This window comes from Oryzias latipes, chromosome 6 (genome assembly GCF_053564925.1).
Source record: "Oryzias latipes strain Hd-rR chromosome 6, Olatipes_Hd-rR_3.1".
NCBI classification, from domain to species: domain Eukaryota; kingdom Metazoa; phylum Chordata; class Actinopteri; order Beloniformes; family Adrianichthyidae; genus Oryzias; species Oryzias latipes.
The window spans coordinates 9,522,563-9,546,035 of record NC_136242.1 but is presented as its reverse complement, the minus strand read 5'-3'; the positions used below and the strand labels follow the sequence as shown (position 1 = coordinate 9,546,035).

Here is a 23,473-nt window from a genome sequence, read left to right as displayed (position 1 = left end):
TTGCACTGTCCTTTGATCAAAGTCTGCTGTCCAAGTTGAACCACTGACTCCTGAGACTGATCATGATGGTTATCAGCTTCATTTGTGGGTTTTTCATGTCAATTCTTTATCCCTTACGGTTTGAGTGGGAGCTGGTAGAAATGTTTGCCCCTCCAAGGATGAAAAAGAGAAGGAAAATGCGCTGAAGTGTTTACGAGGAGGAAAAGCGTCCAACGCTTTCTGAGATCATTCTGTGTGAGCTGTCGAAAGCAGAGATGCTTTCTGCGCCGACAGTGAAGCCACACAAGCATCTCGTACTGAAGCAAAACTTTAATCCTAAAGCTCACACATTAAATCCGAAAAAGAGAGAAATAAAGATAACCTACTAAAAAATTAACAAAAAAAATCATTTCATTTTTAGTGATTTTTTCAAAATAAATATGCATTTGAAAAAAAGGATCAGGATTAGAAAGTTGTTGCAGACCATCTTAAGTCTTGGCCAACATTTTAACATTTCATCATCTTTTATGGAATGCTCTGTTGCAAAAGCAGTTTTTATTTTTAGAGGCAGAAGGTTGAATGAAAATATCACAAGAAATGAAGCCATAGATGAGTTCAGTCTCATATCCCTTGTGCTATCTTAGATGACCCCACCCTTACATTGATGTGTTCTCCCTACCATGACAAAGGTGGATAAAGGTGGAAAGATTTCATGTAATCCATGGACACCAGTGAAGATCACAAATCATTGAAGATAAAAGGTTCAGAGCACTGTCTAGTGGGTCTAGATGACCCAACTCCCAATGGGAAAGTGCCTAGGATAGCACAAGGGTCACATGAAGAAAAAGGCAATGCTAGGTCTACCAAACAGATCAGTGCTAGTGATAATCTGTTGAGGTGGACTCTCTAAATCCATCTAAGAACAAGGAAAATAGGAAAAGTTCCCTTTTTTTAACAGTAATGTTGGTCATTTTTAAGATTCTGAGATTGAGTTAGTACGGTGGCCCTGAAGTATCACTTCATGCGCACAAATGCAACTTAATGCGAAAAAACAAATAGAAGATCACAACCATATGTTTCATGTATTTTAAAAGTGCATTTTGATTTCTGAAAATTACATTTGTTTTCAGAAATGTTTCTTTTTCTTTTTTATGGAAACCAGAAAAGGTCAGTACTATGAGACATTACTGATTGGATGATGATGTTTGTCCATCATAACCGAAAGTTATTTGGCATGAAGTGATACTTCAGGGCCACCATAATAGTTTTTTTTCTGTAAAAAAGAAACAATTTTGAAAACAAAAGTAATTTCCAGAAAATAAAAAATGAAACAAAGCGGTCTTAAATGTGTTTTTTTGCATTGAATAATTTGTTGATTTGCACTTCAGGGCCACTGCAGGTTAGACTCTGGAGCCCAAACACACGCAGACACAGTGACTTGGTTATGATGCTGTAACCAGAACTGTGCTGGTTTAAAAGGCAGGTTCCATCCTGCCAGATAACCCACAACTTCCTATGAAACTCCTAGACTCATTAAGATGTTATTTTGTCTTTGCTTGTATTTGAAATGTGCATCACTAACACATAAAAAGCCTCTATTTACGATTTTTATTTTTTACATTTTTCCTTTAGTTTTATTTTGTTTTTATTTGTTTGCCGCCAAGTGAACCATAAGTTCCAAGTAAATATATTATCACACAAAGCAGCATTTTTTTTTCTTTTCTGTTTTTTGCTTGTCATGGTTAAATTGAGCTGTTGCTGCCTCAGTCTTTATGAATCAAAAGGCCTCTGGAGACTTTGCTTTAGACATAAACACTTTGTTGTGTCTACGATTTGTCACCATTCACAAGTTTCATTCACTGGTTCCAATTTTCCATAAACCTTGTTTAATATTGGTACAAATGAGTGGTGAAAACATAATCGTGCTGCTCACAATTGTACTTCTGTTAAACCCCACAAAAAAAGTTCTTAATTTTTCCAAAGCTTGTTGTAACCATGGTGACCCTGTCAAGGTTGTTCACATACACTTTCCAGACCTCCCGTCATTTTTCAGCAGAGGAACATTTGAGTGAAAACGTCCCTGTAGAATTTTGTACATCATTTTATCATTTCATGTGATCAAACGTTTTTAATTTTTACTTCATTGGAATATTGCTTGTCTCTTAAAAATATGAGTGGAGATATTTTAGATTTTTTTCTTTTTTGACTATTTCTGATTATAGTGAATTCAGCAGTTCCTATACATTTAGATTTATTTCCTGTTTCTTTTTTTTTGCATTTGAAAATGAACACAATAATTATTGCGGTAATGTTAGGTTGACATTTTTCCTCTTAAAAATCATTTTTCAGCTCCCACCTTCCATGTTTCTTCACTGCTCCTCCTCCCTGTGAGACATCATGTTCGTCTAAAAGACTGCTGGTGAACTGTCACCTCACCACTCATGGTGGTTTGGAGTTAAAGGCCGTGGGGGCAGCGTTGGGGATCCCTCTAAAAAGGATCTTGTGGTAAAACCCAAATGACTAGGTTAACATGGTCCTATGGAGACAATGCCAATGTCCAAGTGGTTTGTCTTTGCAGGGCGTTTCCATGGTTTCAAGACAGTAAAGGAGTCTTTAATCGAACCGGTGTCATCGTGAAATGATGGGAAGAGTTTGGATTTTTCACGGGATGGATCAGACAAAAAGAGCAGTGGGATGGATGGGGCTGGATATGAACGGCGTGGTTTGGAGGTGAATGATGTTACTTAGTAGCTCTGAAAGCAGCACGTTGTCGTGAAGCCGTCCTGATTCATCTTGGCTCTCACTTTTTTGGGATGTGGCATGCTGGATATGCTGTTGTCCAATTTTGTGTAGTTGTGCCCTGCTGTCCAACCCATTCATGATGTTCAGGCAGTGGTGTGACATCATCTGGAAAAGATTGCCACCGTCATGCAGGAAGGGTTGTGTATCCTTTCCTCTCTCATGATTCGATGTGCATCTTGATAGAAGGTCAACAATTCAACTAACTTTGTGGTGATACAGCAGTCAAATTCTGTGGAGCTCTAGACATGACATTAAAAAAACAAAAAGTTCTCTCAAATTAAAAATTTGTGGCCACAATTCAGTATTTTTGTGCAAATTTTTTGGTGCAAGAATGATCATTTCCTTGTGCCCAAATTAGTATTTTGTATTTTACAATACAGTAAATTGTGCTCACAAATTAGTAGTATGAATCTAATTATGCTAAAATACTAATCTGTACACACAAAATACTAATTCATGGCCACAAATTATTAATTTTAGGGAATCATAAATGTATACTTTATGAATGTTATGTCCAGACCTCCCTATAACTCTTTAACCTAAATGGATTCAATTTAGATTTTTATTATCAATTTGGCAAAATTGCCTTTTAACAAAAATGCCTCCAAGATAAAAGGTACAGCACACATCATTCATTGTAATTCACCTTCAACCAATTGCAAATTACCCGACTTTGTAGAAGCAAGCTTGTGATTAGACCTCTGTTTGTTTGCATCACATGTACATAAAACAGTAGAGACACAAAAGGAAGAGAAACTGACAAAGCTGGACAGAAACCGATTATTCACTTCCTGATCAATTTGTATTTTATTGTTCATGTCTGTGACTTTAAACTGAAACTGCTGTTGTTGGATTGATTTTTCGATATGTATCGTTATCTTTTCATCCCTAACTAGAAGAAGCAGCAGAAGAGATATGAGCTCTTCATATATCAAGTCACTGTTCATTCATCCGTGATACTGATTCACTGTTTAGTGGGAGGTGACTGAACATTAGAAACAATCAGGTGAGTCGTCTATGGTCAGAGCTAGCGATTTGTCTCAGTCCACAAGGGGAGCACGACTGGATAAAATGGCTTTTTTGCCACGGTCCTTCAAGCTGATATTTCTTACTGCTGCGGGAGGGAAAACTGCCGCCTCAGCAGGCTGTTCAGTCTCATTCTCAGGCAGCCTACATTGTGTCTTCCTGTTAGAGATGGGAACCATACGCATACAGGCAGGCCTGTGATGTCAATTGTTGTTGCTGGAGGCTTGCTATAGGAAAAATCTTTTTAGCTTCGTAAAATACTGAAGTGGAAAGCGGCTTATGACACATTGTGGGTGTTTGTTGTAGCAGTCTGTAAGTGCCATTGCTGCGACTCAAACATCACTTGCATTTTTCTTCTCACTTTCTTGTAGACGTGAATGAACAATAGTTTCTGCTCAAAAAAACAAACAGCTGAGAGGTGGCATTTTGTACAATAGATTTCGAAATGACAGCTGCTATTCTAGCAGCCACTGATTTTTGTGCAGTTTGTTTCTTACGCAGTGAAAAGACTGGATAATGTGTGATGATAACAGTGATGAGAGGAGCAGTTCTGGTTAGTTCTAGTAAAAATAACATTGCACCATAAAAGTTCATTTTGAATCAAAGAAAAAAACAGTTTTCCCAAATTAACTGCGGCTCCAGCTGTAGTTTTGATTTTGATAGTTAACTGAACATGACGATCTAAAGCAAAAGGGAAAAATGGGTTTAGGAACTCTACAAAACAGAATATTCACTATAAATCATGTTGCCATAACACAAGATCTTAGAGCAAAGTGATACGGGAGGTCTGGATGTGGCGGATGAGATAAACTGTATCTGCTGGATTTCTTATGAATACAAATTGCCCACATATGGGTTGGTGGGTGGTTGGGGTATAGAAAAAAGTAGCTGATATTTATAGCCACCCCAGTTCCTTTTCCAATTGTTTTTTTTTTTCTCTTTTAATCATTCCTGACGACCTCCCTCTCAATCTCAACAAGTCTCCTCTCACATTCAGCCTCCCGGTCCTTCACAGAGCGGCAGATTTGTGCGCTGCCCCCTAAATCATTTCCCTCTCTCGCAGATTGCTCCCCTGCTGGAATATTGGCCTGACAGCCGTTTTTTTCCCTCCATCTACTCCCCCAATGGACTCATTTACATTTATGCACGCAGCAATTAATTACAGACTGGCGCTGGCCTTGTAAATTAGAGGGAGCCGAGGTCGCCCCCATTAATTGCCCTGACAGCTTAAGCCTTGTTTTGGTCATGTTGCTGCCTAAAGGTTGACGTTAGAGAGGAACAGAGGACTTGAGGTTGGATGGTCTAATTTGACTTTAGTGTTAATAGATGAATTTGTGTTGTTTTCTTCTTTTGTCTGTGAAGATGTTCCTTTTTCCCGGTCAAGTTGTTGCAGGATTCAGTTTTTCAGGAAAAGTGGATTTTAAAGACCCACTCTGATGAAAATGGTGTTTTTGGTGTTTTAAAATGTTCTAAATTAAACTTAAAATTATATTTTTGAGTATTTCTTTATTCAAATTGTTGTGAATCAGAAGCAGATGAAAAAATGCCACTGGAAAAAGCTGGTAACCGGTGCATTGATGCAACAATGGGGAAGCCTCAAGCTCCCTGCTCTGCTCCATTCTGATTCATTCACTTGCAGACAAATAGATCCATGTGCGTCTTTGTTTTTCTCATCGAGCTGGAGTCTGGATCAAAATAGCTCCAATATTGATCACCATTTCTGTTGCACTGGTAATGTTAAGTGGGGGTGTGGGGGGCTGTAAATTAGTGGGAGAGTGTGTAAATTAAGGAATGTTGGGAAATGAGGGCAGACTTACCACTTGCCAACGGTCCGGCCCACAACTCAGAGGTGATTTGCTAATGAACTCTCTTTGAGGGTCGACTATTGTTGTAACATTGGGCTGAATAATTAAAATGGAATGGAATTACCGCTCTTCAGAAACTATGTCCTAAAAATTGCAAAGGGTTTTAGATTTTGGCTAAAAATGGCATACTCATAGGAGACCACTGGTAAGGCTTTTATAACAGATGAAAAGATGCTCGAGTGGGACTTAAGGACTGCTCTGTGGTGGACTTCCACACATCCTTCTTCTATCACCGTGTGTTGAGATGCCCTCTGTGTGTTCCTGCCAGTGTTTCATCCAAAAACTTGTGAGGGGGATTTTCTATAGACCCACGACTAAGGCAGGAGACTTCTCACGGTATTGGCCTTTTCATGCAAAGACGCTCCAACTTTTTCCGGCTCCCAACCTCACAAGGCCTTCCTTTCTTCTCTGTCACGCAGGGATGTGTTTGTGCATACCTCACCGGCTCGACAAAAGAAGGCACAGAGATCTTATTCACTTTTGCCTTTGACATTCACCTCTTGTTTTTACAATCTTTCCAAGGCGCGCTGTTTGCCCAGCGGAACAGGCTTTGTCTTGAAGGAGTCGGACAATGGCGAGCACCACAATGTAATCTCTTAAGGGTAGCGAGCGGAGGGGTGAGATTCGGATGTATGTGCCAGTGCTTGCCCCTGCCGTCCCTCTCTCTCCCTCCCACCCTTAACTTCAGCCATATTTCATGTTCACGGTGACCTCAGAAAGAATACCTGTTGTCACTTAAACTGCTGTAATATTCACTTAGGTGCTTTGTGAAAGGAGCACAAAGGCATTTCATTCTTGCTAACAACCACTTCCCTTGTTCCACTTTTTAAAAGCATTCTATGCTGGTTTGCCCACCCACATGCTTATCTTGAAGTATGTCTTTTTCTAGTGATATCATCAGGAAACATAATCGTTCCAGTGGTTTAGTGGCTGCCACTTGCAAACCTTAAACTCTCGGGCCAAATTTTGCACCCAAACAAGATTTCTTCCTGCATTCGGACAACTGCTGCCGCGGACTGACAAAGGACCAGGACTGGCTCAACTGACAGGATGTGTCTGATTTATTGGATCAGAGCAACAAAAAATAAGAATCATTTGAAGTGTTTCAACTGCATGTTGTGAAAGTTAACTAACCTGTTAACATGATACTTAAAAAAAGCAACACAGCTGGAATTTTCTCCGTACTGGAGCAAACATGGATCGCCAGATAGATCTGGGATAAAGTTGGAAGATGCTGTCAAAACCTCCCAAATCCGGCAATACGCTAACATTTCAGTGTGTGAAATGCAGCAACTTAGGTACAACAAAGTAAGAAGGCCACCAATAAAAAAATAAAATCACCCTTGTTATTTTTGCAATGCATCTCCATATTGATGAGGATTTCTCAATTGTTGTCAATAATGATTCTAATTTTGACTCAAAAATTGAGGGGCGAGTGTTGGGCAAAGCTTTTGCTGTGGGGGCGCCCCCCCCCCTTTACCCTCGTAGCTCCTTCCCTGTTTTTGAGAATAAAGACGCAACCTTGTTGGAAAAAAAGTAAAACTTTACGATAAAAAAAGTCAATACTATATGATAATCAAGTTATGAGTTGACATTTTATGAGATTAATGTCATAAATTTATGAGGTTGTTAACCAAGAAAAATGTAAACAACAACGTCTAGTGCATTGTAAGCTGTTACTTCAACATTGGCTTCATAAATAAGGAAGTACTCAGTCTGTCAGTGAGTCAACATCATTCTATAATACGTATGAGGACATTAAAAAGAATTTTCAGAAACTGGACCAATTTAGAGGAAGATTCTTTACCCACAAGGAGTGGATTTCCGGTGGGCGAACGGTTTACGTCGTTGGCAGTATAGTTGCAGAGGTCCAAATGCATTATGGGACGTGGATTCCTTTGATAAACTAAAGCCTTACGGCATCGCCGTAACGGGGTGAATTGATGGATTTAGTCGAACATAACGTGGAGGCTTTTACAACCAACTCTATTTTTGCAAAAGCGTGGCTTTTTCCATGTGTAGTTACGATTTTTTTCTCATAGTTTTACGACTTTAGTCTCGTAAAATTACGACTTTTTTCTCCCAATTTTATGACTTTATTCTTGTAATTTTTCAACTTTTCTCTCATACTTTTACAGCTTTATTCCTGGATATGTATTTCTTTTTCTTTTCATGGTGGCCCTGATGCTCACATGTCTTACTTAGGAGCTTGTAACAGATAGATAGGCTGATCAGTTGCAGCCCCCCCAACCCCAACAGAGACATGATCATAGATCTGGTCTATGATCAGCAGGCCCCTGTTGCAAGCTCGTCATTTATGGGTCAAGCGAACTTCATTTTAGTTTAATTGGTCATATGATTAGACGGAGCTGCTCTTTGCTTGTTATGTTTCAGACGTGGAAGTGGCAGCTCACAGCCCCATGCCGCGCTGCGCTTATTTGGCAAGCCTTTGCCTCATAGAGTCTCATTGTTCTGCCCCCCAGTGTGTCCGTGTCGGCACAAGTGGCACTGACAGCTGCAACAGATGACATTTGGGGCCGTGCATATTTTGTTGTGTGAATGTGGCATTCACTGTGCAGGTGGAGGCCTTGCTGTGAACATAATAGAGTCGGTCTCCGGGTCGCCTGCGTCTCTGCTTTTTATTGTTGAGTCACAGTCCAGCTTTTCTCAGGAAATCTCTGGTTTTATACTCAAACTGATTGTAATCCAGACAGCACAGTTGGCCCAGTTGCACCATGACACAAGCTGTTTTTTTTTTTTTGTTTGTTTTGTTGTTTTTAATAAAAAAATTTTTTTCCTCTGAGCTTTCGGGCTGCTGCTTTAGCGGCTCTATTATCCCAACTCCAACATTTTTTCACGTCTTTAAATTCTGGATAGTCGTTTCTCTGTATCTGGCATCCTCCAGGTGTTGGACCTCCCATCTGCAGATGAGCGGCAGCGTGCGAGGATCGGAGGAATGGAGGGGGGGAGGGGGGGCTGTTAAGGGAAGAAACAGAATAACTGGTTCTGCAGACGTGTTCAGACGGGTCAGCGAGGGCTGCGGAGTGTGAACAGATCTCAGGGGAATCTATGTCGAAGTCACTCAATTGCAAAAGGAGGCCGTTTGACTTATTTCGTTTTATTTATCAAACAGAGATGTGGCTTCATCTATTGGTAATGCTTGTAAAGATTTTTCACCAAAGTAGGCCTTTTTTTTTCTAAATTAATATTTGTCCTTATTATCTGAACTTTTTCCTGTAAGGGCTTTTGAGTTGTTTGGGTCAGATCTACCCTTAATACATCCAAGAAAGAAAAAAAAATCATTTGCCTGATTAGAGGCATGAATAAAATATTAAAAGATCAGAGTTAGCTTTTTTCTTCATTGTTCTCAATTAGCCTCAAATTGCAGAACCAAAGGGGTGTTTATGTTGCCTTTTTTGTGGAACTCAGACGTTACGGGGCCTGACAGCAGGTTATGATGGCTGCTTTAGCCTGGGTGGGAAGGGTTCTTTCAGTTTGTCCTGTCCAGCTCTGCCTTTATAGAATTAGCGACCTCTCACTCTCATCTCCTGTCCTTTCTGTTGATCAGAGTGGGGCAGTCCTGATCGAGGGCCCTTCAAAGCACTCAGTCGGCACTTTGACCCCTTTGATGTTTTTTTGTATTCTGCAACCCTCCCTCCAGTTTTAAAAAAAAGTGTCTGTTTGTCATGTGATGCTTTATTAAAGCTGACCCGCAGGTTAACTCCTGGAGTCAGACCGTTCTGTTCAAACTGTGTTGCTAAAGAATGGAGAGGTGTTTATTTAACGGGAAATATTTCAACCTGAGTTCAATTGTGAAGGATATCATCCGACACGCTGACTGCATTAGCGCATATTCTGATTTTTACCTTTAAAGCTCTTGCTGTTTGCTGTTTGTTGAGCTTTGCGTGGCGCGGGACTATGTGACGTTTGTGCAGTGAACGTGGTGTTGGAGAAAAACACTGATCCTCTGTTTGCTCTGCTGTGGACTTCACACAGGACCTCTGTTCTATCTTAAAAAGGAATGACAGAGAGCACTCAGGTGGGCTGAGCAAGCTCACACCCCTGACTTTTTTTAAATTTCCAGACTTTGTCAAAAAAAAAAACGAGTCTGAGTAGTGTCCTTTCAGATGCTTATATGATTCATTAGCATTAAAACTGTTGCACAAATCCTAGAATCTGGTGATCTTTTTTGTTTTCATGTTGCCTCAATAAAATGATTAAAACGTCTTCTATTCTCTTTTAGGTTCATGAATTGTAAAGATTTTCACAAGTGAGAAGAGGGTGTCGGAGCTGAAGTCTCCTATTTCTGTGAGTTTTGCACATTCTCGGATTCTAACATCAAAATGCTTTCACTTTTTTGGGGGAATTTACACTCTTAAAGCAGGTCATACATTAGCAACAAATTGTTTCGGCAAAAAAACAAACAAACCCTCCTGCTGCTATTTGGACTGCATTAGTGTTGTGTTAAATGAGTAAACGAAAACTGGATCTGACTCTGATGCCTTTGATTGGTGGCGCAGTAAATGCAGACCTCCACTCCAGCTAGTGTTCTGCTCCGTGCACCCTCAATAGGTGCTTTCACTTTATAAAAGAAAGGGGTCTTTCAAAGACTCTCACAGGCGTCACTCCAGAAACCTTTCAGCAGCGGGTCCTACAGTATGCCTTCTAATGGACTTTCTCCCTGTGAGCAATAAAGATTGTATCTGGAGTCAAATAGTGCTGCAGGTAACGATGGTGTAAGTGAAGCTGCGCTTCTTCCGCTCTTCTTTTTTGTTTCTTCATGCGTGGCGGCGAAACCAGAAATGTACAGATGGAGAAAAGCGCTATCTGACCATCTGGCTAATCCTCCTGTTTAAGTATACTTATTAAGTCACTCTCTGGTGGCCCTTGAGCCGTGTCACTGAGAGGTCAACAAGCGGCCCGTTTGATTCTCCAACAAGTGGACAGTGTTTTGCTGTGACTTATAAGCTGTGTCCTGTTGTGTAGTGTGGGAGCTCACTATCAGGGACCTAAGTATCGACTTGAGTACACTTATTGATCAGGAGCTTTTTTCTCCTCCGGGTCACATCTCTGCCTTTCTTCCACGGGTACAGCTGAACTGGATCTTAGCAACTGTGTGGTTCAGGACTTTTCAAAGGACATCAATCTGTTTTTGGAATAGTCTTTTTTTTGTGGTTTTTAAACTGAACATAATGGCATTGAGTGCAGAAGTTTAATTATAGATTAGATGACTCATACACCCATTTACAATCTGTTCTGGTACATTGGGTCTTTTTCAAAAAAAGAGGAACAATAACTAGCTCAGCTGAGGCAACTCATGCCAGCAGAACTATGAAGCTACAGACATACTGGACATGTGGCGCAGGGTTAGGATTTGCAAGTTTAGCCCACGGTGTTCACACTGGACAAGCAGGGAGGGCTTTCTTCTTTTTCTTTTTCTACTGTTTACTACCGGATGTCCACCACCTACAGTTGGAGGAGGCTTGGTGGAAAATGTTGAAGCAGTGAAAATCTCGCAAGGCCTTTCTCCTTTCACAGATGTATTCTGAAATATGAAAGAATTGGTGTCATAAAATTCTGGCCAGGCACAATTATTACTCCTCCTCCATGATCAATTTTCAAACGGTTGGGACTTCCGTGAATCATAAGGGACGCCATCCAGTCCCAAATTGGCCAAACCTAGTTTAACCCTCAATGTGCGTTTAGTGGCTGCACGTTCTGTTGTAAAAACAGAGAAGACTGAAACACACGTTTACGCGTATTTACATGGACCTTTCTTTGAAAATGGCTGCTTAACCCTTGTGCTACCCTAGATGACCCCACCCTTACATTGACGTGTTCTCCCTACCATGACAAAGGTGGATAAAGGTGGAAAGATTTCATGTAATCCATGGACACCAGTGAAGATCAATAATCATTGAAGAAAAAAGGTTCAGAGCACTGTCTAGTGGGTCTAAATGACCCAACTCCCAATGTTAAAATGCCTAGGATAGCACAACGGTTATGAGTTTAGAACTTCACATTTTTGGGGGTAAAAAGTGTACGTTTATGGTTTTTAGATTTAACCCATAAGAGCCCAAACCCATGTTTCCTGAAAAATGAAACAATTTAGAATACACCACAAACCAAGTGGACCACTGAACACATTTCTGATCATTTTCTGTTACACTGATGTCACCATGGGTTCTTACGGGTTCAAGCTTCAAGACTAGTGTAGATATCTCTAAGAGCATCTTGCAATTTAAGGACAGTTTTAAAGACTTATAAACCAAAAGCAGTTTGGAAACAGTATCCATCCATCCATCCATCCATCCATCCATCCATCCATCCATCCATCCATCCATCCATCCATCCATCCATCCATCCATCCATCCATCCATCCATCCATCCATCCATCCATCCATCCATCCATCCATCCATCCATCCATCTCCAAAACCTGCTGAATTCATTTTGGTGTCACAAGGTTGCTGGAGCCAACCCAGAAACTATTGGGTGAATGTTGGATACACTTCAACAGGTCACCTATCTGTTGTAGGGCTACACATGCACACCTAGGGGCAAATTAAAATCATCAAGAAACAGTAGCTGCGTAACATATGCACAAAACTTTGTTGAAATTCTAGAAACGTCGAAAAACACAATTTTGCAATTACACTGTTTCCATTTAATCATAATTATGTAAATAGACACAAACCAACTCACACGACAAGTCGTTGAAAAACATGGTGTCAGATGTGATCAATACTTTGATTTACAGCAGATACATTCAAACTTCTGCCACAGCACCAGCGCTCATCATCATCTATCAAAGGAGACGTTGGCATCTTATTCCGGCTGTGGAGCGGAGAGCTCTTTAATTGTGGGAGTGGCTAAGGATGAAGCCATTTTGGTGATTTTACAGAGGAGCTGTGGATTTTGATGAGCTGTGGGACCTCTTGTAGCGCCCAAGCCCACCAGTTCCTACCAAGATGCGCATTGCCGTCGCTATCTACAAACTGACTGCCTGTGCAGAATTTGTTGGTCACGTGACACTTTTCATTCGGAAAAAGTGTTTGCAACAGGCGAATTTATTACAGCAAATCCAATTTACACAATTTAACCCTTGTGCTATCTTAGATGACCCCACCCTTACATTGACGTGTTATTCATATCATGACAAAGGTGGATAAAGGTGGAAAGATTTCATGTAATCCATGGACACCAGTGAAGATCACAAATCATTGAAGAAAAAAGGTTCAGCGCACTGTCTAGTGGGTCTAGATGACCCAACTCCCAATGTTAAAGTGCCTAGGATAGCACAAGGGTTAGTGAAAATGCAGCCTATGAAGCATGTTTTTGGATTGTGGTGGAAGCCAGAGCCAAGGCCTTTTTGCTGTTAGGTATGAGCACTAACCACTGTGCAGCCCAAGACCTATCACCAATGTCTAATTTCTTAAGTTACAATTTGTTCAATGAATTGTGCTGTTGTGTATAATATCATATCAAGATTGGTGAGAACTTGAGCCAGTTGACTTCTCTTTTAATCCCATCATACTCGTGTAATCGAATGAGTTCTTCTGGAAACCTGAAATCTGTCTTTTACCCTGTAATTAGTTTCAAATGTAATAACCCTGCGAGGGGATGACAAGTGGATTCTCCTAATAAAATTGTAATCTTGCTGTCGTGACAGAAACTAGTTATGACATTGTCGTTTCACGGGACTTTAAAGGAAGTGGGTGTCGTCTACTGGGAGAATCAAAGCTTCGACTTCCTGTAGCTTTGAATTGATCAGGTCCCTGAATCTGACAGGTTCATCATGAAGCTTCAGAAGATGCAGAGTGACATTTCCTTATTCGTAATTGACTTTGCCAACCTCTGCTCCGCCTGTCCCTTCTCAATCCTTCTGTTTTTGAGCAGGAATTCTCCAGAATAATTCAGTTACTCTAAAGGAAATTGTGTCCTGATTTGTGTCACTCTGCTCCTGCATACAGCTGCTTTAATGGCAGTCATTTGCAAAGAGTTAGAAAAATTTACAGACAGCAAGCAGCTGTATGGATGATTTGTGGTAAACTAATGAGCTAATGAGTTAATGAACCCTATGAGGTTACCTCTTTGCCTTCCTCACAACAATTTCCTACTCTGCCCCTTTTTCTTTCTACTCCATCCCTGCAAGTGGACTCTACTGTGCTTTAGCTAATTGGAGGCATGTAACAAAATTTACTGTTGTTTCTTGGTAGTTAACCTTATGTTCACAGTGATTTATCATGTTCTCTTGAAGTGGGGTGGTTAGTTCCCGATTTCCCAGTGCGAAGAAAAGGGGTGCAGATGCATCTAGAGCACTTGCAAAAACACCTAAAAGACCCACTCCGATTGTATTTTTATCTATTTTCAAAGCGTTGCAGTGGTCTTTTAGTTATGATTATGCAGATCTTAGGCAACATTCAAAAACCTGTGCCGTTTTCTAGGACGTAGTCTCTGCAGAGCGGAAGTAGTTCATTAGGAATTCCTCTCTGCAACAAAAATGGTGAGCAATATCTGAGCTCTCCAGCTGGACATTTGATCCAGATTCCAACTCAGACAGAGAAAACAATGACGTACATGGATCTATTTTGTCTACAAGTGGATGCATCAGAATGGAGTGGAGCAAGGAGCTTAAAGGAAATACTTAAAATGCCATTTTAATCTCAATTTTCTCCATAACTGTCCTACATCGTCAGAAAAATGCCACAAGAACATGTTAAAAACACCAAAAATAGCATTTTCATCTAAGTGGGCCTTTAAAGTCTGCAGACTGTAAGGTTCTGTTTCTTGTTTTTGTTTGTTTGTGAGGCTGCGTCAGCACTCGTCTTTCTGTGCTTGCATACATGCTTGTGTTTTGTGCCCTCATGCCTCATCAACATCCCATTTGAGGCCCATCTGGTTTGCTTAAGAGGCTCGTGGATCTGCAGCGGCCGATGCTTTAAGGTTGGGCCAAACCAGCAGCAGTTCCTCCCCACTTACACATCAGTCCATGGTGCAAGGCCCTTTGCCAGTAACTGCATAGACCGACCCTTGTGGCTACTTCCCAAACCACCCAAGCTCATACACCACTTTCTCTCTTCTATTACCCTTGAAATGGGGCTTGCTCTAAATATTATCTCCCCTTGTGCTTCATCCCTCCATTTAAGTCGTCAGAGAGAAAAAAGAAGCTGTGTGGCTGAGTCACTTTTTCCCCTCTCGCTTCTTTTTTCTTCCCTTCTTTCCAAAACCACAGGCAGCGGCAGTGGCTTCCTGGAGATGAGCGCTTTTGTCTGTTCTGTGACCGCTGTGGCTTTATGCAGATCCTCTTCTGGTGAGGTAATGCAGCCGATAGATCAGGAGGCAGAGCTGGAAAACAAAAAGGTGCAGTGGGGAAAAGTTGCTAGTTTTTGATTTATCCTTTTTTTTTTTTTTTTTTTACCAAGACTTCCTCAAGAAAGACCAGCAGCTTCATGGATGTGAAAATGTCCTGTGGTTAGGACAGGTTGGGCCTGGTGAAAGCTGCTGAGCTCTTTTTCCCCCCCAACTTTTCAGACTAATAAAATCATGTTTCCTTGATGATCAAGAATGTAGAAAAAAAGGATTGTGTCTACATGGAAAACCTCAGTAACTGTATTATCAAATGAAGGATGTATGCAGTAAGGTAGAAGGAGGAAAAAAAGACAAAAACATGAAGGACTCTGATCTGAATGGCTGAAGCCATTTTGAAAAAAGTATAATTAGAAGGTAAATGGAGAAACACAGACCGGATACCTGCTGAGCCTGTGCAATACTGATTTGACCCTCTAGATCATTGGTCACCAACATTTTTAGCCTACGGACCGGTCTAATGTTAGAAAAACCTTTTTGTTTTTAAGCTTCTAGTGTCACTCAACTTTAAGGGGAAAAGTTAAACTTCCTCCTTGGTAAAACATCTGCACCTGAAACTTTATTTTTACTCCAAATTAAAATAGGAACCACTAAAGTGGGACATAGATTATCCTTTAGCCCATAACTGGGACAAAATGGAAGCTTTTAAATCAGACGGCAACTTTAGTATAACTTTTCAAGGTGCAATGGATAAAAAAAAAGAAAAGGTCATTAAAACTGGTATTTTCAAAATATAAACATAAACGGGAATCCACTATTTGAACAACTTTATCAGCAGCATCCTTGTAACATTAGGTTGCTGATTATACTGCATTAATATTATAGTCTGTGGGAACAACTGCCACATATAAATCCATAATTGGAGGAAAGAAAGAAATGCAGCTTTCTGTTACTTTGAAATCCAAGGCTCCTCTTTTGTTTTCCCTTTGGAACTTTTATGCTAAAAGAAACATTTCAAACGCATTCTATGTGTTAACTCAGCTAGCTTGATGGTTTCAATTTAGCCGCTTTAAGATAGTAGCGGATGAATTTTCAACTTGTGATCGAGTAACTTGACATGTGTCATGAATGAGTCGGATATGGTGGAGAGACTCCAGGAGTTTTCCAAAATAAAACTTCCTTCAGAGTTGGATTGCAAGTAAAACATAAAAGATGTGGCTGATAGGTTGTGTTTTACTTGAACTATACGAAATGTGGCTAATATTCAAGCCTTTTATACAATGTAAGCACCACACAGCACGATTACACTTAAGTTTGTTTACACGTACACAAGTCATCTACAACAACAACAACTACAACTTTATTGTTATTGAACGAATTGAATGGATGATCAGCTTTACTCGGCTTTCTCAAATGCAGAAATAACAATTTCCATTGAAAGATATTTTGCCTTTGGATTTTTAAAGTCTAAAAAAAATGACTGAAAATGTTTTGAGTGATGAGTGTAAATGTGCTCACATTGTAGATGGGGTCTGCAAAATTTACGAGCTCCATTTTTTCCCCCCTGACCTGCCCGTTGACAAGTGTCATCTGCTCAGACCTCCGGCCTCCGGAGCAGAAACGGCACCAGGCTGGCTTCCGTGGAGAGTAACTGCTTCCTGTTTTAACTGTCATGGTTCCTGGGGGTCAGAGGCCGGAGTCAGTCTCAGCTGTTGCTTTTTTGGCTGCACAGAATGCCACCTGGTCCTTAGATCATGATGATCCAGCATATCATTGTCTCCAAACAATATGCCTCTTTACCTTTTCTGCATTCTTTAACATGCTGCAGCTGGAAGAGCCTTTCCTACCAGCTGTTTTCTCTTCCTTCATTGATTGAGGTAGAAGAGGTATTTTTAAATCTGACCTTTGATGCTTTTTCATCTTGTAACTTTTGAGTTAAAATGAATGCTCATATCAGATTTGTCCACAGTTTAATGGGCTAAACACATGTGAGTTACTCGTGTGAGCCAAAACCCAAAGCTTCTGTTTTTGTTCTGCTCTTGTGACGAGCAGACATCAGCTCATGATGGGTTTCTTTCAAGCTCAGCTGCTCCAGGCAAAAAAACGCTCTGAAAGTCAAACTATTATCTTGCCTAAGACAAGCAAATTCTTCAAAAGTGCTATCAGCATTTTGTGTACGTCAGCACTGAAGTAACTGGTTTGTTAGTTAGCTTGTGACTATTTTTTTCTCATAAGATTCTGTACAACCTTTAAATTCCCACTACGATCATCTTTTCATCAGTTGTAAAGTCGTTCCCAGTGTTTTTTTTAATTATGATTATGTCGTTTATAGCCAAAATAAAAATAACCTGTGTGGTTTTAGGACATAGTTTCTGCAGAGCAGCAGGAGTTCATCAGAAACTGGCCTCTGAGTTGTGGGCAGGAAGGTAGCTGCAGAAGTAAGCGTCTGGTGATATCCCATCATCCATCTGTTTACACTCTTTCTTGTGAACTTACAGCACCCGACAACACCAATCTGACATAGCGGTGCAACAAAAATGGTGAGGATTATTGGAGCCATCCAGCCGTACAGTTTAGATCCAGACTCCAGGAATACAAAGACGTACATGGATCTATTTGTCTGCAGGTGGATGCATCAGAATGGAGCTGGGGCACTTTGGCCCGCCCATTTAACTTGCTGCGTCACAAGAAGAGCTTTTCCAAACTGCATTTTTTCGTCTGCTCCTGATTCATCCTGATTTAAAAAAAAATACTGAGAAAGACAGTTTTAAATATTTGATGTACTGGAAAATCTTTTAATCATGAGAAAAATGCAACAAGAACATGGTAAAAAAACAAAAACATGAATTTCATTGGAGTGGGTTTTTAATATTAGTTTTTATTCCTGTAAGGCTTTTGAAGTCAAATTTAGCAGTCAGTATTGTAGTCCAGTATAAAGATGGCTTCTTCAGACAGTTAGGAGGTGAATAAATCAGCTGGAGTTTCTTTGTTATGCCCACAATGACATTTATTTCACTCCGAACTAGAACTTATTGAAGTTCCTATACATTACAACGATCCAAAGCCTCTGCGGGCTTCAAGAAATCATCCAATCAAAAGAAAGTGAGCATTTTACAGGGATGAAAGGAGCTTGGATTACCACTAATAAGGGGGCTGCTGATAGTAATCATCTCTAGGATAAGTAAGACCTTTTTATGCTGTGAATCACACAAACTGCCCCCGGCATGCTTGTGCTCTCTTCTGCCGGTGGAAAGAAGAAAAGTTGAGACACCTCACGTCAGTCAGCTGAAGAAAGACGGTTTCCCTGCAATAATAGATGAGGCTGCGTCTTCGTAAACACTTCTTAAGTGATCGTAAAGAAGCTCGCACCCGAAACAACATCTCGTCTTCATAATTACAAAACTCTCATTACTGTAAAAATCCCAGATCGCATTTTAGAGTCGCCATCAGCTAAAATTAAGTGGCCTTAATGGCTACTGATCACATTCCTCTTTTGAATAACACCCCCCATCCCCATTTTTCCTGATCTGATCATTTAAGTACATATGAGCATAATTGAGGTCTCTTCCTTGATTAGATTTGCAGCAGCTTTTAACAAAAGCCTGTTCGAACTTAATCCAATGAGGCTCATTGTAGTGAGACTGTGTGTGTGTGTGTTGGGGGTGTGTGTGTGTGTTTCCAAGTTCGTTTTAAGAATCAACCACATCGTTGAGTAATTAGAAGCTTCACAGAGCTAATGTTGTTCTTTGTCTCAGTAGAGTGCTTCTTGGCTAAATGTTTTTTCAACATTAGCTATCATTTTAAGGTTCCGATTGTTGAAAAGGGTTACATATCTTTTTTTTTTGTTTTGTTTTTATATTAATTCACTTAAAGAATGTAAATTTTTGCATGCATTGTATCTACTTAGACAAAGAAAAAACATAAACTGAACACACCGAAACCACATCAGACAGGTACTGTATCTTTTGAAATATAAGTTTTGTTTTTTTCCATAGTTTGTCAGAGGGTGCAACTTATACACGCAGGTGCGACTTAAATGTGATAAAAAAAAAGGTTATTTTTTTTCCTAATAGCAACCACTAGGGGCACTGTAGATGTGTGTCTGTCAGTATTTGCTACTGAAAGCTATGCAAAGAAAAGGGGCGCTCAATCTGATTGATGGACATAGTCCAAAACAAACATTGAAGAGATCCTGATCATTCTCCTCCTGAACTTTATGATATTTTTCTTACTTGCATTGAGACAATGACAAAAAGGTCCTCTGACTTTTTAAATGTTTTTATTTTTAGCGCACCAAGCGTGAACTGCGTTTGGTCTGAATGCTTTACACCGAACGTGATTCGCGCTTCAGGGGTGTCCAGTTTCAATGTTAAGTCAATGTAGAGACGCAATCCTAGGTTCTGTGGAGCAATTTGACGTTGCCGCAATGTGATGTAGACATGTAGCGCATCAGCATCGCGTCAGTAGTTCAAACATCTGGACTTTGGCAAAGAAGACGAGTTGCGTCAACCAATCAGGGACTGGGCTTTGGCCCAATCAGCGGGTGGAGTCTAAAACATTGCGTTCGGGGTCAATGCAGCATTGCGCAGAGTTGTTTAAAAGGGTTGAGCTTTTTGTCCTAAAAGAGCGACTTGCATAATTTTTTTCTTTGTTGTTATACATTTTTTGGCTCCTGCGATTTATACTCTGGAGCAATTTATAGTGGGGAAATTACGCTAGATGTTAGTGTTTGAGACCTGCTGACAGGTTTTACACTAGAACGTGACATCTGACCTACATTGAAGGGTAGGAACAGATCAGCGAAACTCAAAGGTGTCCACTCGGGCCTTTGGTCCCCCAAGGTGACACCTGGTCTGCCATAATCACAGTTAAAGACTAAACCTCCTCTTCACCTGTGACTGTCTCAAGCTCAATCTCCTAATCTTCTCCTTTGTTCTCTGTCACCTCTGATTAGTCAGGTAAAAAGAGTCAGCCAGAGCTTGGTTCTTGGTTATATCATTTACATTGAATAGTCACTCAAAAGGACAATATTTATCTTGTAGTTGTGTTTTCTTTATATACCGTGTTCAATAAAAGTCCCTGTCACAGCTCAAATGTAAAAATGTTCTCTGAAAACCACCTGATGGAGATCTGCAACTGATCTTTTTATTTCTTGTTTTGCATGAACGCATTTGTCTTCCGTTTTCTCTCTCCAAGCTTCAGAGAGATGAGTCTGTATAGAACAGGAAGCCTTTGACAGACTCAAAGCTCCTGTTCTTCCTCTGTCTCCTCTCCCTATTTGTTCTGTGTCTGTAAACCCTCTTCTATTATTAACAATAGGATTTCACTATAAATAGGTCTAAACTTGTTGGAGCTCAGCTGTTCAAGCTGTAACTAATTCAGAACTACTCTATACTTCCCGGGATGTTGAATGATCCGGACCATAAGGTGGTAGAGGATAAGCAGGCATGCCAGTGCGTGTGACAGAAAGAGAAAATGGTTGGGGATGATGGTCTGGTGGGTCAAAGGTCATCCTAAAACTCAAAATGCTCCTGAAGGGCTTGAGACAACTGTGTGGTCCATCTGAGAGAGCCACAAAGGTGTCATCACAGGCATGTAAAGTTGAACTTAAGTAAGAGTGGTGTTACTAATCCTATACATGTAGTCACATACTCAAGTGCTTTACGTCAGCTTTGTTTCCTAAAATAAAAAAATATTAAAAACAACGATTTTATTTTTGTGACACCCTGATTTGAAGTAAAGTACTAAGTACTAAGTAATAGTGCTAATCTAAGTAATAACATTGTTTTGTGTTGTGAGTTAATGTGTGGTGTGGTAACTTAATGTGTTGTGTTGTGACCCTTCTGGGCCACCATAAATAACTCAAGTAAAAATATTTAAAGGTAAAAAACAAATCTGCTAAATCCCGCCCCCAAAAAACACACTCTATTTTCTTATAGTAAAGACCAGCAGTAAAAGTAAAACTCCTTGACTAAAGTCTTTTGGATGACAACACGTTTGTTTTCCTAATGTGCAGAAAAAAATGAGAAAATAGAAAAGCATCAAGACAATTAGAGCCAGATAAAGCTAAACGAGAACAAGTGACTTTCTTCATTCCATTTTTTTTGTTTAAATGTAATTTTATGTGAGACAAAAATGTGAAGGAAGTCAGAACTCTGTCTCCCCCTCTGGTCACCGGCGGGAACCATCTCCAGAGTTCTTAATGTACTTCATCTCCCAACCCCAGCACACACTTCCTGGATGCCGCACACCTGACTCTCATTCACCAAATCAATCACAGTCTTTTACTTAAGCGCTGTACCTAGCCTCACTCAGTGTGAAGTATTGATTCTGTTTGCCTGCCTGCCCTGAATCTCGCCTGGATCCTGACTACTCTTATTTTCTCCCTGAAGCTCCCATGCTCATTGTTGTGCTCTGCCTGCCTGACCCTGATTTAGCTTTGTGGAGTTTTAGCTGAGCTAATACAACCTGCTGCATTTGGATCCAGCTGTCTGCCTGTTCTTGTGACAGTATGTATAAATAATATGATATCATTAAAATTAAAAGAAGATAATAAATAGGCAGTGTTTTTTAAAAAAACTACACAAAAGATGATTTATCATATTGATAGAAATTAATTTATCCTAAGAAGCCTTTTGCTGTAATTAATAGCTATTGGCATATGCCCCTATATGTCAAACAGTAAACAGCATGTCTCATAACTATGTATGAGATCTTGGAGTCAACTAATGTATGGCTGTAAGGCCAAGAGACAGGTCCCGGGTCTTCATAAATCAGCCATATCTAATGAACCGCCTAATTGTAATTTACAGCCTGCAAGCCCACTGCTGAGACAGAAAGAAACAGCTGAAAATGAGAGAGCGAGGGCAGGGAAACGAGAGGCACAAGGCTAAACAGAAATCCAGCTTTATCAAAAAAATCTGCTGCCTTCCAGAAGCTGTAAAAGTCTAACAAAAAAAATCTCTAGGGAACCTTGTCCAAATTCAGTACCTGGTGAGGAAAAATGCAACTACTGCATGTAGTCCTGGTCTAGAGGAAGAGAACAAAAAGTTTTTTGTACATTTCTATAAAGCAGTCAATTCCAGCTTCTTTTTCTGCAGCTTTTTTGTCTCTGCTGATGTTTTCTTCCCAGTTATTTTCTCTGGCGGCCAAATTATGCAAAAAACACGTTAAAGATCACGTCAACTTCAAAAGCAAAACTAATAATAATAAAAACATTACATTTTAAAAATCAAAATTAAATTTCAGAAATACAAAATTAAGCAAAATAATAATGAAACCTTTCAGAAAAACAAAAGTAATTTCCAGAAATCAAAAGGAAATGCAACAACACGAAACAAGAAAAGAAACCAGTCAAAGTAGGAATTATGGGACATCGCTGAGTGGATGATGATATTCGATTTTTGACGTTTGATTCATTTCAAACACGTCTTCAATGTCCACAGAGTTTTATGATTATACAGTGCATATCCGGTATCGCATCATGAAAAATAACATTTGGTTGAAATCCTGAACAGCCGTCATGATCCAATCAGCGATGTCCCATACATTTTCTGATTTCTTTTTGTGTTTTTTAACATTTCATTTGGATTTCTGAAAATTACTTCTTGTTTCCTTTATGTTTTGTTTCATTTTTTGAAAATTGTGTCTTGATTTCTAAAATCTAATGGTATTGCTTTTTTATTTGTTGTTGTGATCTTAAATATGTTTTTGCGTGAAGTAATTTGACATACATTTTAGTTTGTTTGTTTAGTTTGTTTTTTCATAAATTTTGTTTTTTATCGCCTCACACGTATTCAATTCAGCTTCCCAATGCGAGAGGCAGAGGGACAAAAGTCAGGTTTGGATGCCTGACATGGGTCTCCACCAGAGTCTTCAGCATTTGCTCCTGTGATTGTTTTGGTTCTCTGTCATCTATTGTGTGTAAGTTTGTATCTTGAGCCTAACGCCGACGCTGCAACAACTGAATTTCCCAAGCTGGGATCAATAAAGTATCTTTATCTTTATCTTTATTCAAGGACAAAGCAGCTGCTGTGATTGGCTGGATTAATGCCCTGCATAGGTTGAAGTGAGGCCATGTGCGGCGTCACAAACAATGCATATACTCTGCAGGACAATGGATACCTTGTGCAGCATGAACTCACAGCTCTCTCTACATTCAAGACCATAAGCATATTGTACATGTGCTCTTACATACTTCACTGCATGGCTCTCTCTGAGAAGGATTTATGCTTTTTGCTGTCCTAGTTTTGTTTTCTCAGCCAACCTAAACTAGATGCAGAAATATTCCTATAGCATTTTATCTTTGTCTTCTCCCCATGTTTATTGAAAATGAAGTACTTAATTTATGTATTACAGTTTCAAGTCCCACCGCCTGCTTCCCACAGCACACACATAAACCCCAGCCCGCCCGTGAGCCCGCTGTAACGTGTGGCTTCACCCAGGCCAGGGGACAACAGTGCAGAAAGGATTAGTCTGGATTGTAGCGGCTTGA

The 23,473-nt window shown here is 40.1% G+C and overlaps 1 protein-coding gene across 4 annotated transcripts in view; it reads left to right on the top strand.

Moving 5' to 3' along the window:
- The window catches only part of sox6a (SRY-box containing gene 6a), a 129,403-nt gene that overhangs the window by 5,623 nt on the left and 100,307 nt on the right, over positions 1 to 23,473 (top strand). For 2 of the 4 annotated variants that reach the window (XM_023955378.2, XM_023955376.2), the window contains exon 2: positions 9,916 to 9,980. The exons of the other annotated variants lie outside the window; for them this stretch is intronic. The gene's annotated coding sequence lies outside the window, so the exon portion shown is untranslated. The remainder of the gene's footprint in view (positions 1 to 9,915; positions 9,981 to 23,473) is intronic. 4 annotated transcript variants of the gene reach the window in all.